At 31.5% G+C, this 13464-nt stretch overlaps 1 protein-coding gene across 1 annotated transcript in view; it reads left to right on the forward strand.

Moving 5' to 3' along the window:
* Positions 1-12211, forward strand: part of LOC139488609 (serine/threonine-protein phosphatase 2A catalytic subunit beta isoform) — a 39524-nt gene extending 27313 nt beyond the window's left edge. The window contains exon 8 of the transcript XR_011656047.1: positions 12065-12211. The gene's annotated coding sequence lies outside the window, so the exon portion shown is untranslated. The remainder of the gene's footprint in view (positions 1-12064) is intronic.
* Positions 12212-13464: the final 1253 nt, after the last annotated feature.

Consider the following 13464-nt stretch of genomic DNA (forward strand, 5'->3'; position numbering starts at 1 on the left):
AAACACCATCTGAAAAAGAGACTAAGTGAAAGAGTCACGGACTACAAACTGCCTAAAAATACAATAATAACAAACCCATTAATTAACATGAAGATTAATAAGGACTGGGATCATCACCATACTGTTATTATGTTATACAATTTGTTTTACTGTTAAGAATGTTCAAATTGAGGCAATAGTAGTTTACAGATGTTTAAATCTCGGAAATCCATAACAAAGAGACAATTCAAGGTAACAAACAAAAACACGAGGGAGTCGCATGAAAAGGAGCTAGTTCGGGTACGTCGCGAACGATGAAGTGTCTCCTGCTTTAAGGGCATACGATACAGTTACATGGAAGGTAATGACGTTAATTGCTAACGTAAAATGTTATTTTAGCGACGTCAAACTATGACTTAACGGGAAGAGAGGCATTTTTCGACTGATTTGTATCATTCAAACTGATTTAATTCGAAAACGAGTTCATGAACATCACTTTTTGAAAAGGACATTTTGATAACGTATAAAGATTATTTGTACCAATTTTCAAGAAAGTGTCAATGATGCAATTTTTTTTTAAATTTGATGATTTATACAGCAAAAAATGACGTGTTTTTCTACATTCATAAATATTTGATAGATATGAGTTATTTGTAAAAAAAAAATGCATAAATTTCAATTTCATATGAAACCTCAAATTAAAAAAAAAATATAATGCATATGCTTTTTATAACAAAATGGATAGTTGTCATTATTAAACTATGTACATATACTTTTTTTTTAGAGAGAAAATTCTTTAATTTGTCCACATTTAGAAGAAGATAAAAAAAAATAATTGCTTGCTTCCAGTAAGCTATTCGCCGACATATTTCTGCATTCAAAGTGACCTTGCGTGACTCTTCCCGTAAAAATCTGGTGATCGCAATACGCATGGATCTGTCACTGAAATAAACTATTATCTGATTGTACATGTTATACACGTACTCAATACCCATGCTTCTTTGTTAATTGTTTACTATAAAGTGACAATCAATAAACTACGGCTTCAAAACACGACAATTAATGAGCTGTCATATTTTTACTTCATAACAGTGATAGAGAAAAACGATTAAACGATAGTTTTGTGTTAAAAAATGATAAAATCGTGCACAGAAGACTAAGTTTATGATATATACATGCAATGGTTCAAGAATTGGATAAACATTATTTTTCACCAGTCACTCTTTTCATATGACTTTAAGGACTTTTTTTTATTAAGCAGAACTTATAGATATTTAAGAAAAAAACCATCTTGTGTTTATCTTTTAAAATAAAAAAAGTTATGTAGTTCTATCGAAAGGAAAAATAAGATAACAAATCCCAATTTTGTGCAAATATCTGAAATTTCGACCTCATTTTATTCAAAAAGTAGCATATGCAGGTATATATTTTATTACACATTTGATTTATTCAGGTAAAAATAGCCTATATGCTTATTTTCATCAAACTTTAAAAATGGGATCAAAACTTTATCGTATGCTCTTAAGATACACAGAAGTATCGAAATGAAAGTTTAAATCGAATAGGCCGTTTTGTTTTATATCAAATTCTAAGCATTAATTGTTTACTTTCTTTTTATCCATTTTAGTTAATATTGATATACATTGTATGTCATGTGGAATGATTCGCCAACTATCCTCAAAGGTTCTAATAAAGTGGGTGCAAGCTATTATACGCAAAGAGAGCGAAGAACCGTTGCATCCTAACATTTTACATTGTTGGTCTAAAATTAAAATATCAAAATGATTGACTGTTTGGTTGATGACATGTATTTTTTTTATCTTCAGCCGACAATTTTGTTTTTAACAGACTGTCAATATTCCAGTAGGAACCAAGTGGATTCTATTTTGGGTGACTTGTCATCCCTGTATTTGCATACTTGAATTGACCTTTTAAGAATATATATATATATATATTCATGATTAAATTTAGGATCTTACCAGTTTCTAGTACTGTTGATTTTATGTAACCGTGTGGTATAATTACTTAAAATATATATTGTTCTCAATACGATGCTTACAACATTTACTATTTTTAAAGGTTAAAGTAACTTATTGTCGGTTCAAGCAGAAGCTTCCAAAGATCAGACTAAGGGATCCCGCTAACATGTTTAACCCCGCCACATTATTTATGTATGTGCCTGTCCTAAGTCAGGTGCCTGTAATTCAGTGGTTGTCGTTTGTTTATGTATTACATATTTGTTTTTGGTTCATTTGTTTTTATAAATAAATAAGGCCGTTAGTTTTCTCGTTTGAATTGTTTTACATTGTTATATCGGGACCTTTTATGGCTGACTTTGCGGTATGGGCTTTGCTCATTGTTGAAGGCCGTACGGTGACCTATAGTTGTTAATTTTTGTGTCATTTTGGTCTCTTGTGGACAGTCTCATTGGCAATCATACCACATCTTCTTTTTTATATTAACATCTTCCTTTTACTCCCTTTTCCGCTTTATAAACTATTGTAACTTCCTTTGGTAATCAATTAAAAACAAGTCAAACGAGAAAATTAACAGCCTGATTTAAATACAAACAATAAGCGGATACAAATATGGTATACAGCAAAAAATTGAAAAAAACTGAATCACTAGCTTCTGGCTGGTGATAAACACATACAGAATGTTGCGCCAAACCCTTCTTTTAACCTTTACGACGTACGAACAAACTATAAAAAAAAACAGTTGAAAAGGGATGAACTCCATACATCTATATAATGTACAAAAAAATCTAACAGAAATACGTAGTACAGATCTGCAGGTACTCGCAGTTAACTAACTAAACTGATAGCTTATAAAAAAAAAGTACTAGAAGCGATTGTAAATTCTTCTGATCGACTTCACTAAATACATGAAAGTATCTTCTATTAAAAGAGAAATACAGACAAAAAAGGTTTTCAATACAAGTATTTCTTCATTTTAAATTTGAACATCTTGTTAAAATTCTATAGAAAATTCATTTCACAATGTACATTTAAAAAATGTTCATTAACTTTAAAAGCATGATATTTATTTGAAGGTACATGTTTTTTTTCCGTGCAAATATCATTAGCATATTTTTTTCGAGACCAAACACGAAATTTCTGCAGAAATTGTTCTCTTAAGTTTAACGGTTGATAGAAAAATCCACGTTTCTTCTCTGCTAATCCTCACTTTTGTTATTGTTTTCTCAGACATTATTCTGTTATTCATAAGAAATTCATCTAGTATGCACGTATTGCGTTCAAATTTATCTTAGCTTATCTTAACTGCATGACAACTAAATATATAGATATAGATATCTACTTTACACTTACACGGAGTTCTTAAAAGAGGGACGAAAGATACCAAAGGGACAGTCAAACTCATAAATCTAAAACAAACTGACAACGCCATGGCTAAAAATGAAAAAGACAAACAAACAACAGCACACACGACACAACATAGAAAACTAAAGAATAAACAACACGAACTGTTCTATGTAAGTATCAAGGAAAATGATAATATTTGCGGCATCTTTTGTCCTTTGCTGTGAAATGCATTTCGGGAATCCATTTAAACATGTTTTGTTTGCATCAGTTTTTAATTGCTTCTATGGTTCATTTTATACAGACAATAGGCGTTTTATACTGAATAGTTTTAACACTAATGTGGATTTACGTTTTCAACAAATGGAACAGACGATACAAAGTCTAAAAACAAAGCAGTCGAAAGTTAACTTATTAAAGTCCACTGTAAAACGGCTTTCAAGTAAAACAATCTTCATGTCAACGTAAATGCGTAGTCTATATCTAACATATTTACCTATTTTTAAAATGTTCCTTACAAGATAAAACTAAACATAATCTCAGTAAATTAATTCAAATACTTTTAGCTTGTAGTTACTTATTTGTTTTTTGGAAAATGCAGTTTAAAAGAACTACCTGTACTAGCCTATGAATATCTTAAGTAAAGATCTAGTCCATTATTATGTATCCATAGTACTACTCGATTTATTTCACTTGACTTGGCGGAGTTTAAGTAGTTCGCTCATCATAGACCAGTCCATCAATAGACAGGAGTTTTAGAATAAGTAATAATTATCCCACGAGGACGCGGTGTGTCAGTGTAAGATCAACCCGATTGCCGGAGGCCAGAGGGTGATCTCACACAGAAACACCAAGTCCGAATGGGATAACTATTTTACATCCCAGCTGTTAGATTAAACCAAAAACCATTCACAATTCATAAAATTTAGTTTAGAACGCCACACAACCACTATAATATACTTTATATATTACTATATAAGATATACCCTTTATGACCCCGAACACAATGAGTAGATATGAAACAATTTAACTCGCCCCACTGGCCAATCAGCACACACTAGATCGCCCCTCTTGTTTACCGACTCGCCCCACTTTTGAAAAAAGTGTAAAATAAAATTGAACGATCAGTCTGACAACTCACTTATTAACGAAAAGGGTTTAAACCCCACTGAATAAAGATCTGCCAACTCGCCCCACTTATAAAAAAAATGTCTTGCTTCCTTTAAGTATGTTAAATTACAGATAGTTGATATCCAGTCGTCCTGGTGTAGTTGTGTATGACGTGGGTTGATATGCTAAAGGTTTTGAGTTCGAATCCCAGCATATATACTGGATTTTTTGTATGTAAATTTGATAGATAGTCTTTTCCGTATAATCATCGAAGTATTATTTGTATATTCATGGTATAATTAAACATAAGTTTTATAGAAGATTTGACATTCCCGCCAAAATGTTATAGAACAAAGGAAAGCATGCAAAACAAAGAAACTCAAACTGGGGAGATCTGTTAGAACAAAGGAGCTGGCATGTAAACTCATAAATGAAGTGTCCAGATATTGCCATTCAGTGATCTAATTAAAATATGTAAATTGTTTTTTAGCACATGTGTGTTCGCAAAATAATAATAATAAAAAAAAAACGATAGACAGCCGTTAGTTTTCTTGTAAAGCAAAGTTTAAAAACATGTAAAATTTGTCACATTTGGGAATTTGTGAATTTGAAAGTAAAACCATGTCGACATCAGTTACAAAATATGCATATGTCATTATTTTATAACGTTTTGAAATACTTTTTCCTCTTCATTATATTCTGAATGAATTTAGGGGGATGTACGGGGATAAGTTGGAAATGGAATTGATCATATTTTAGCTAGGACATATAGGGTCTAGTATTTCATTTTTTTTTTATATACATACATTTTATAAAACTCGTTTAAAATAGGTCTCACAATAAGAAAAAAATTCAAACAGAATAAAACAATAACCGATACTTAAAAAAACTCTTGCACATTTAATGCTATATTTTAAAACTATTTCATCCTTTATCGTACACTAGTTCTTTTCTGAATATCTGTTTGGTGACACTGATGAGTGATTATAACTCAGTAACAAAAATATAATTGCAATCATCCTTGTCACAAACATCTTCGAATAAACTGTCCTTATGCAAATTGAAACGTTAACTCCGCCCGATCAGTTGAAATAACATTAGTAATAACACATTAAACGTATGGTTGGTTTTTAAGAAGATTACTTAAAAAACCTCATACATTTGTATAATTTAAAAGTTTCAAATCTAACGTCAACATAACTTCACTTTCCGCTATATAGATTTTGTAGCCTCAATAAATAATTCAAAGTTTTATGACTATGTTCAGCTCATCTTTCCAGTGTTTAATACCACATAAACAGTTAAAGCTTTTTCATTTCTTGAAATACGCTGAGGGTTGCTTGAGAAAACAATTTCAGGATAAAAGAAACTCGAGTACACCTTTTTAGGTTCAGGCGTGTTCAAGTTAACTATTCTGCCTTTAAAACGAATGAAAGAAAAAATTGGATACATCATCCCTCTTCAGTTACTATCATTTCTTTTTATAAATTTAGGCTGTAGATGAAATATATAGGTCATTTAAATACATTTTTAATGTATCAATACAACAGAGTAGGCGTGTTCGAATAACAATGTGTATACTATAAGTACTTGACGACAAAATGTTCTGGTGCATAGCTTAAACGAAACTTCATTTATTTTGTGTATTATCTAGGTTTCTAAGCTTTCAATCTCTGAATTATTTTAATCCGCCATTCCACGAAATATTTTTAAATAAGAATTTTTAAAAATATTTTAGAACTTTCAAAAATTTCCCCTCATAACCGCTAAGAAATAGTTAAAAGTTGACAATAAAAGAACATAGCATGATGCTCAATAGCTAGTAGGTACATTTGTCTTTAAAATAAAACTAAGAATTAAGGATCGTGTGTATACTTTGTGGATAAATTTATCAATTTTAAAGAGCAAAATTGACAGCGCGCCATCACTACAATAGCTTCCATTTTTACGATTATAAAAATTACTTGGCATGATGGGGAGATAATTTTGACAAAGTTAAGCCCTGACTGTACTTTATTCACGAAAAATCTTTTTTAACAATAGGATGATCCATTATTAAGAGCATGTTTTACTTTCATTCTTAATAAAATAAGTAAAATCGTTGACCGAAATCATTTTACTGTATTCTTAACAACACTGTTGAAATTATCTGTTCTTTCTATTGTCCATATCACAAAGTAATGCAATTATTACTTGAGAGGAATATTAAAGATTTTAATCCACTTAGTTTATATTTGCATCTTCTGTAGAAAAACAAAAAAGCATATAAAAATCCAAGAAATCTTTTATTTTCTGAATTACTAAATGTATATAAATATTATGCACTTATGTCTTGCCGGCTTAAGAACATGTTCGTTTTACACTGGTTTGTCTGAACTAAATTTGTATAAACATGATAATTTTTCATGATGTGTTTGTTATGATTAAACTAATGTTTTTCATACAAAATGAACGACACAAGACGTAATTGTTCATACATATGTTTCAGAAAACAGGATCTACCAAACAGTTTTATAATTTTTATCACATTTATTTTCAGCATCTGATTGTCCAGCTATCGCGTTCATGACGTCTCTTGCCCATAACTTGATGCATATTCAAAGTGTTGTTCAGTTTAAGTTTGACAACGTCAAACTTAATTCTTGAAACGCATACAACTCATTCCATGGAAATTTCATTGCACCAAAAGCAGGGACGTATTTTTGCACCTATACCATAACGTCAACTGAACATTCTTGGATCCGAATTCGATTGCCCCGTAATAATTTAGACATTGGTCATTTAATTAACACAGACCACGATTCTTATTTAAAAACAACAGAGTCAGTCCTCGTTCATCTGAATAAAATTGATGATGTATGGTTAGAAACAAACGACGCGCTGAGTCCAGATACAACATCTATAATGGGTGGTACCAATCATCCTAAAAGTCACTTTGCAGGATTTCTGTTATATTGTAATTTCAAGTCATAGATATTCTTTTTCATAATGTGATGATTCCAAAAGACCTGTGTGATGGAATGCGTTAATAATTCAGACTTCCGTAGATCCTGTAATCAAAACCATTTACATATCTCTTTAAAGAGTCCGTAGGTATCATATACGGACTCTACCCAATATAACTTCATTTCCAGCGCCAGCTCAATAGTCTCAACTTTCATTTGGCAGAACCTAACAATATATTTATTTCTTATCATTTAATATTTTCGCCAAACACTAACCTTTTAGAAAATTGATTATTAATTGAAACATTTCTTTTTATTTCTTTTAGAGATAATGATTGTACTGTATCTAAGATGTGATTTGAATGTTTAGAAAAAGTGTTGAACGTTAATTGTTCAGTCTTACCGGAAAAACTCTTATAGGAAAATCAATACAATAATAAAATCTCTACTAAATTTGGTTAAATAGTTTTATAAAACTTACAACATCAAAATGATAGACTCATCAATTAGACAAAATTTTCATTTTGTTTGGTAGACATTTTTGTTCAACATACATTCGATATTCTAGTGAAAGCCAAGGAACCTTTTTTAATGATTTGTCGTCTCTGTATTCGTAAAATGTAGTTTAAATTGAAGGTAAGCAGCTCCGCTATAAAAATAATGCCCTTTTTTTTTCTGTAACGATCTGAAGTTAAATGATTAAATGTTTCCGTTTCAATGTAGCAAAATTCTAGCAAATGTATATATGGCATATTTGATGCGGTGAAATATAGCACATTCATCATTATCTATGTCCCAGATGACCATACACACTACTCATTTTGACGTTGTTTCAATCCCGTCCTACTTGCATATCGGATTTCGATAGTTCAAATTGAATGCCAGTATTTGATTGGTACGATAAAATAGTTACGGCCATTTAAGTAGGGGCATATGCTTAATTTCAACCATACCATGTGCTTTTACTAAATGTTAGCCATGATTTAATGATGGTTGATAATTATAATAATCATAACACTAATAATAAAATTAAAATATACAATTACTGATATCAGGAATGGCAACCGTGATAAGGGTTATTTCTTTTAAGGTTTTAGCCTTGGGTGAATAATAGTTAGCAGGGATCCACTTTTGAATTCCCCGACTCGTAAGGGTCTTGACTGTTGAATTATACAAACCAGATTCAATTTAGACTGTAGAAAACGACAATTTGTACAGTCTGTTTGATAACCCTATTATCTAATGGAAGGTACAATTTGTCGAGGTTGTTCAAAATATCCGCATTAATTCATTCATACCAAGAGATCTTTTGTTAGCCAATAGATTTATTCAATTGTACCACCAGGTATTATATTATACTAATCAGTACATAGATTTTTAAAATTAAACAGGGGTCGGTACTAGTCTCAGTCTTGTTCCTAGCCCACATTAACGATATACCAAAAGAGAACCAAAAATTCAGAGAAAAAATTATTTGCTAACGAAACCATCTTATTTTGTGCCATTATGAAACATAAGACAACCAGTTGTATGAGGAAGATAAAAGCGCGTGAGGAATGGGAAAGTAGATGGCAAATACATTTCAATCTACGTAAATGTATAGTAATAAGAATGGCACATACTAGTAATTAAACCAAGTCAGCTATTCACCCCATCTGCCAGTTTCATGGCTACATATTGGAAATATTAGACTCCAGAAAGTTTCTGGGAGTCACAATATTTAGTAGCATTTCATGAAAAGTACATGTCGACAACATAGCACCAAAAGGAAACTAGAGGCTCTTAAGAGCCTGTGTCGCTCACCTTGATCTATGTGCATATTAAACAAAAGACACAGATGGACTAATGACAAAATTGTGTTTTGGTGATGGTGATGTGTTTGTAGATCTTACTTTACTGAACATTCTTGCTGCTTACAAATATCTCTATTTATAATGAACTTGGTCCAGTAGTTACAGAGGAAAGTATTTTGTTAAAATTTACAAAAATTTACAAAATTTATGAAAATGGTTAAAAATTGACTGTAAAGGGCAATAACTCCTTAAGGGACAAACAGACCATTTTGGTCATGTTGACTTATTTGTAGATCTTACTTTGCAGAACATTATTGCTGTTTACAGTTTATCTCTATCTATAATAATATTCAAGATAATAACCAAAAACAGAAAATTTCGTCAAAAATTACAAATTCCGGGGCAGCAACCCAACAACCGGTTGTCCGATTCATCTGAAAAATTCAGGTCAGATAGATCTTGACTTGATTAACAATTTAACCCCCATGTCAGATTTCCTCTAAATGCTACGGTTTCTGAGTTATAAGCCAAAATCTACATTTTACCCCTATGTTCTATTTTTAGCCATGGCGGCCATCTTGGTTGGTTGGCCGGGTCAACTCACACATTTTTTTAAAGTAAATAACTCAATGATAGTTGTGGCCAAGTATGGTTAAATTTGGCCCAGTAGTTTCAGAGGAGAAGATTTTTGTAAAAGATAACAAAAATTTACCAAAAGTTGGTAAAAATGACTATAAAGGGCAATAATTCCTTTAGGAGTCAATTGACCATTTTGGTCATGTTGACTTATTTGTAGGTCTTACTTTGCTGAATATTATTGCTGCTTACAGTTTATCTCTATCTATAATAATATTCAAAACAACAACCAGAAACGGCAAAATTTCCTAAAATTGCCAATTCAGGGACAGCAATCCAACAACCGGTTGTCTGATTCGTCTGAAAATTTCAGGGCAGATATATCTTGACCTGATAAACAATTTAACCCATGTCAGATTTCCTCTGAATGCTTTGGTTTCAGAGTTATAAGCCAAAATCTACATTTTACCCCTATGTTCTATTTTTAGCCATAACGGCCATCTTGGATGGTTGGCTGGATCACCGGACACATTTTTTAAACTAGATACCCCAATGATGATTGTTGCTAAGTTTGGTTAAATTTGGCCCAGTAGTTTTAGAGGAGAAGATTTTTGTAAAAGTTAACGACGACGAACGACGGACGACGACGACGACGACGACGGACGACGGACGCCAAGTGATGAGAAAAGCTCACTTGGCCATTTAGGCCAGGTGAGCTAAAAAACAACAAGTCGTTGTATTTGAATGATTTTAAAAAATTGTACCAAAAGAATAAATAGACAAGCTACACAACAATAGTGAAACTTACAATCGAATATTAAAAGCAGCTTCGGTATGGGATCAAATAAGCAAAAGAAAGTTCAAGGTTCTGTAAAATTTGCAAATAGAAGCAGGACTGTTTGTCACCAATGACTATACGGACATGACACTTGGATTCCAGACCAACATTATAGCAAGTTCTAGAACACTAGTGAAGATTGAAAGGTAGACTATGTATGTTATACAAAAAAAACCAACACCAGCGTAAACCAACCAATAGTAAGCTTCTGCTATATCTAGTTTAAACGGACATGTAATTACAATATATGATTAAAAGATAGTTATAACATTGCAAGAACCTTTAAGACTTTTACCGAAAAATCAAAAAGGGGATTACAGAGAAAAACGTTTTCAAGTTTAAACACATTTTATTTGCGTAAATGTGCAAAAGAGATGAGACACAAGAGAAAAACGTTGTTCAATATATGAAAAAAAATCACCAAGTATTTGTTAAAAGTCCTTAAATTTTGTTGGTGAAATTATACGGAAAATTTAATTCACAACGTAAAATAATACTTATTCACTATATAGGTATGATATTTTTTTCGGTGCACTTGCAACTTTTCTTTATTTTTTTTCTTCTTCCCCGAAACAAAACAAAATAATTTTGCAGATATAGGTACCTTTACTGTCTTTTTTATAACATTTACTTGTTAAGATCTTTAGTTTTTTGGCTGATAAAAAATCATCAACGTTCTTTATCGGTAAACTTCTCTGATAATCGTCATTTTCGTAGTTTCATATTTCCTTTGTAACAGAAACAATGTTCAAAATAGGTTATCTCTAAGGTGCATTATGCTTACAAAGTAAACTTCGCTTATCTCAACTGGATGACTACTAAATTTAGATATCTAGCATACACGTACCAGCAATCCTTACAGTTTTATATCAAATTATCACGGCAAAAAGTCCTATTTGCGAAATTGCGGGACTCTTACAGCAAAATGCTTTTTTTATTGTTTGCATTAGTTTTTAATTGCTTATGTGGTTCTGTTTATGCAGAAGATAAGCGTTTCATAATAAATAGTTTGAACTCTACTGGTGTGGATTTTTCGACAAATGGACCAGACTATACAGAGTCTAAAAATACAAGTATCAACCTATGACAATGTTGTTTTAACTATGCAGTCAAAACTGAGCCAATTGGAATCTATTGTTAAAAGCCTATCAGGTAAACAAATCTTTATGCTCACTTAAATGTGTAGTCTATAACTAAAATGTTATTTACAAGATAAGACTTTAATAACGTAATCTTAGCAATTTGATTGAAATCATTATTACTGTTTCACAAGTAGTAACATTTGTATTTTGATCAATGTAATATAGAGAACTATATGAAAAGTTTGAGTGTATTTGCCCGTGGATATCTCTAGTTAAGATTTAGTCCATCATTATATATTCATAGTAACACATTAACTATGATCGAAAAGTTATTCGAAAAAAAAAACCCAGCCAAACTATAATCTGATTGGTTTGAATATCGAATAAAAGTAGAATACTTCCTTTCATTAAAAAGGTTAAGGAGGTAGACCTAGGTTAAGGGAAATAACTCTTAAAATCATCAATACGTTTGTGTCAACCATTTTCAAAAATATATTCTAAGCTTCTAGGTTACATAGATTATTTTCAATCTGTTTCAGGTAAATGCTTAAATTACATTGATGAACTTGACTTTTACAAACGCTTAATTGATTTAAAGAGTTATCTCCCTGAACCAAGGTCTACCCCCTTAACATGTAACATCAACATAACTCACTAATATCAACTAGTTTTGTTGTTGGGTTTATATTGTTCATTTGTTATTTAGGATTTAGTGTTTGGTGAACCTATTTGTCAGTTTTTTGTCGCCTTTGGTTTTTTTCCATGCCGTAGTGATTATATCTACGAATAAAGACTTTTGGATGTCTTCTTGGTACATTCCGCCGCATTTTAAACAGTTAGTTCGTTTCTTTCAAAGTTATCTTAAAACAGGTCCTATCAATACAAAGTAATAATTTCACATGTAATATGTAATTGGTTCCTTTAAGTATAGCCCTTTTAGTGTAATAGAAGCATTGACAGATTAACTTTCAAGTTAATATCAAAATAAATTTGCTTAAAGGCCTTTCTGGCCGAACTCACTTAACTGCATTTCTTATAACGCAATACAATAATTACTTGACTGGAATATCTCAAAAAGTTTACCTAACTTATTTTATTTTTGAATCTTCGGTAAAACGAAAAAAGCATATAAAAATCCAAAAAACCTTTTATATTTCCTAAATTTCAAGTTGCACATAATTGTTATGCACCTAGGTTCTACCGACTTTAAAACATTTTCTAGTTGCACTACTTTATCTGTACTAAATTTTGTGATATAATGACGAAGATTTTCCACGAAGTGTGTGTCAAGATGAATCTTATGTATGTGATATAAAATGTACGAGACAAGACGTATTTTTTCATACTTTTGAGAAAAATGATAAAAAAACCAAAATAAGTTAAAACAGTTTTAAAAATGTTTTCTCAATTATTTTCAGCATCGGATTGTCCAGCTATTGCATTCATGCGACACTTAGAAAAACCTTAACGCATATTCAAAGTGGTGTTCAACTAAAATTTGACAATGTCATACTTAATTCTGGAAACGCATTCAACTCATTCCATGGAAATTTCGTTGCACCAAGAACCGGGACGTATTTTTTCACCTACACCATAACCGGAACTGCACATTCTTGGATTTATATCCGATTGCTCCGTAATGGGTTGGACATTGGCCATTTAATTAACCCTGACCACAACTCTTTTTTTAAAACAACAGAGTCAGTCCTCGTACATCTTAATAAAAATGATGATGTATGGTTACAAACTGATGACGCAAAGAATCTAGATTCAACTGGAATACAGAGTGGTCCTTATCATTTGGAAAGTCACTTTGCAGGA

This window comes from Mytilus edulis, chromosome 9 (assembly GCF_963676685.1).
Source record: "Mytilus edulis chromosome 9, xbMytEdul2.2, whole genome shotgun sequence".
NCBI lineage: Eukaryota > Metazoa > Mollusca > Bivalvia > Mytilida > Mytilidae > Mytilus > Mytilus edulis.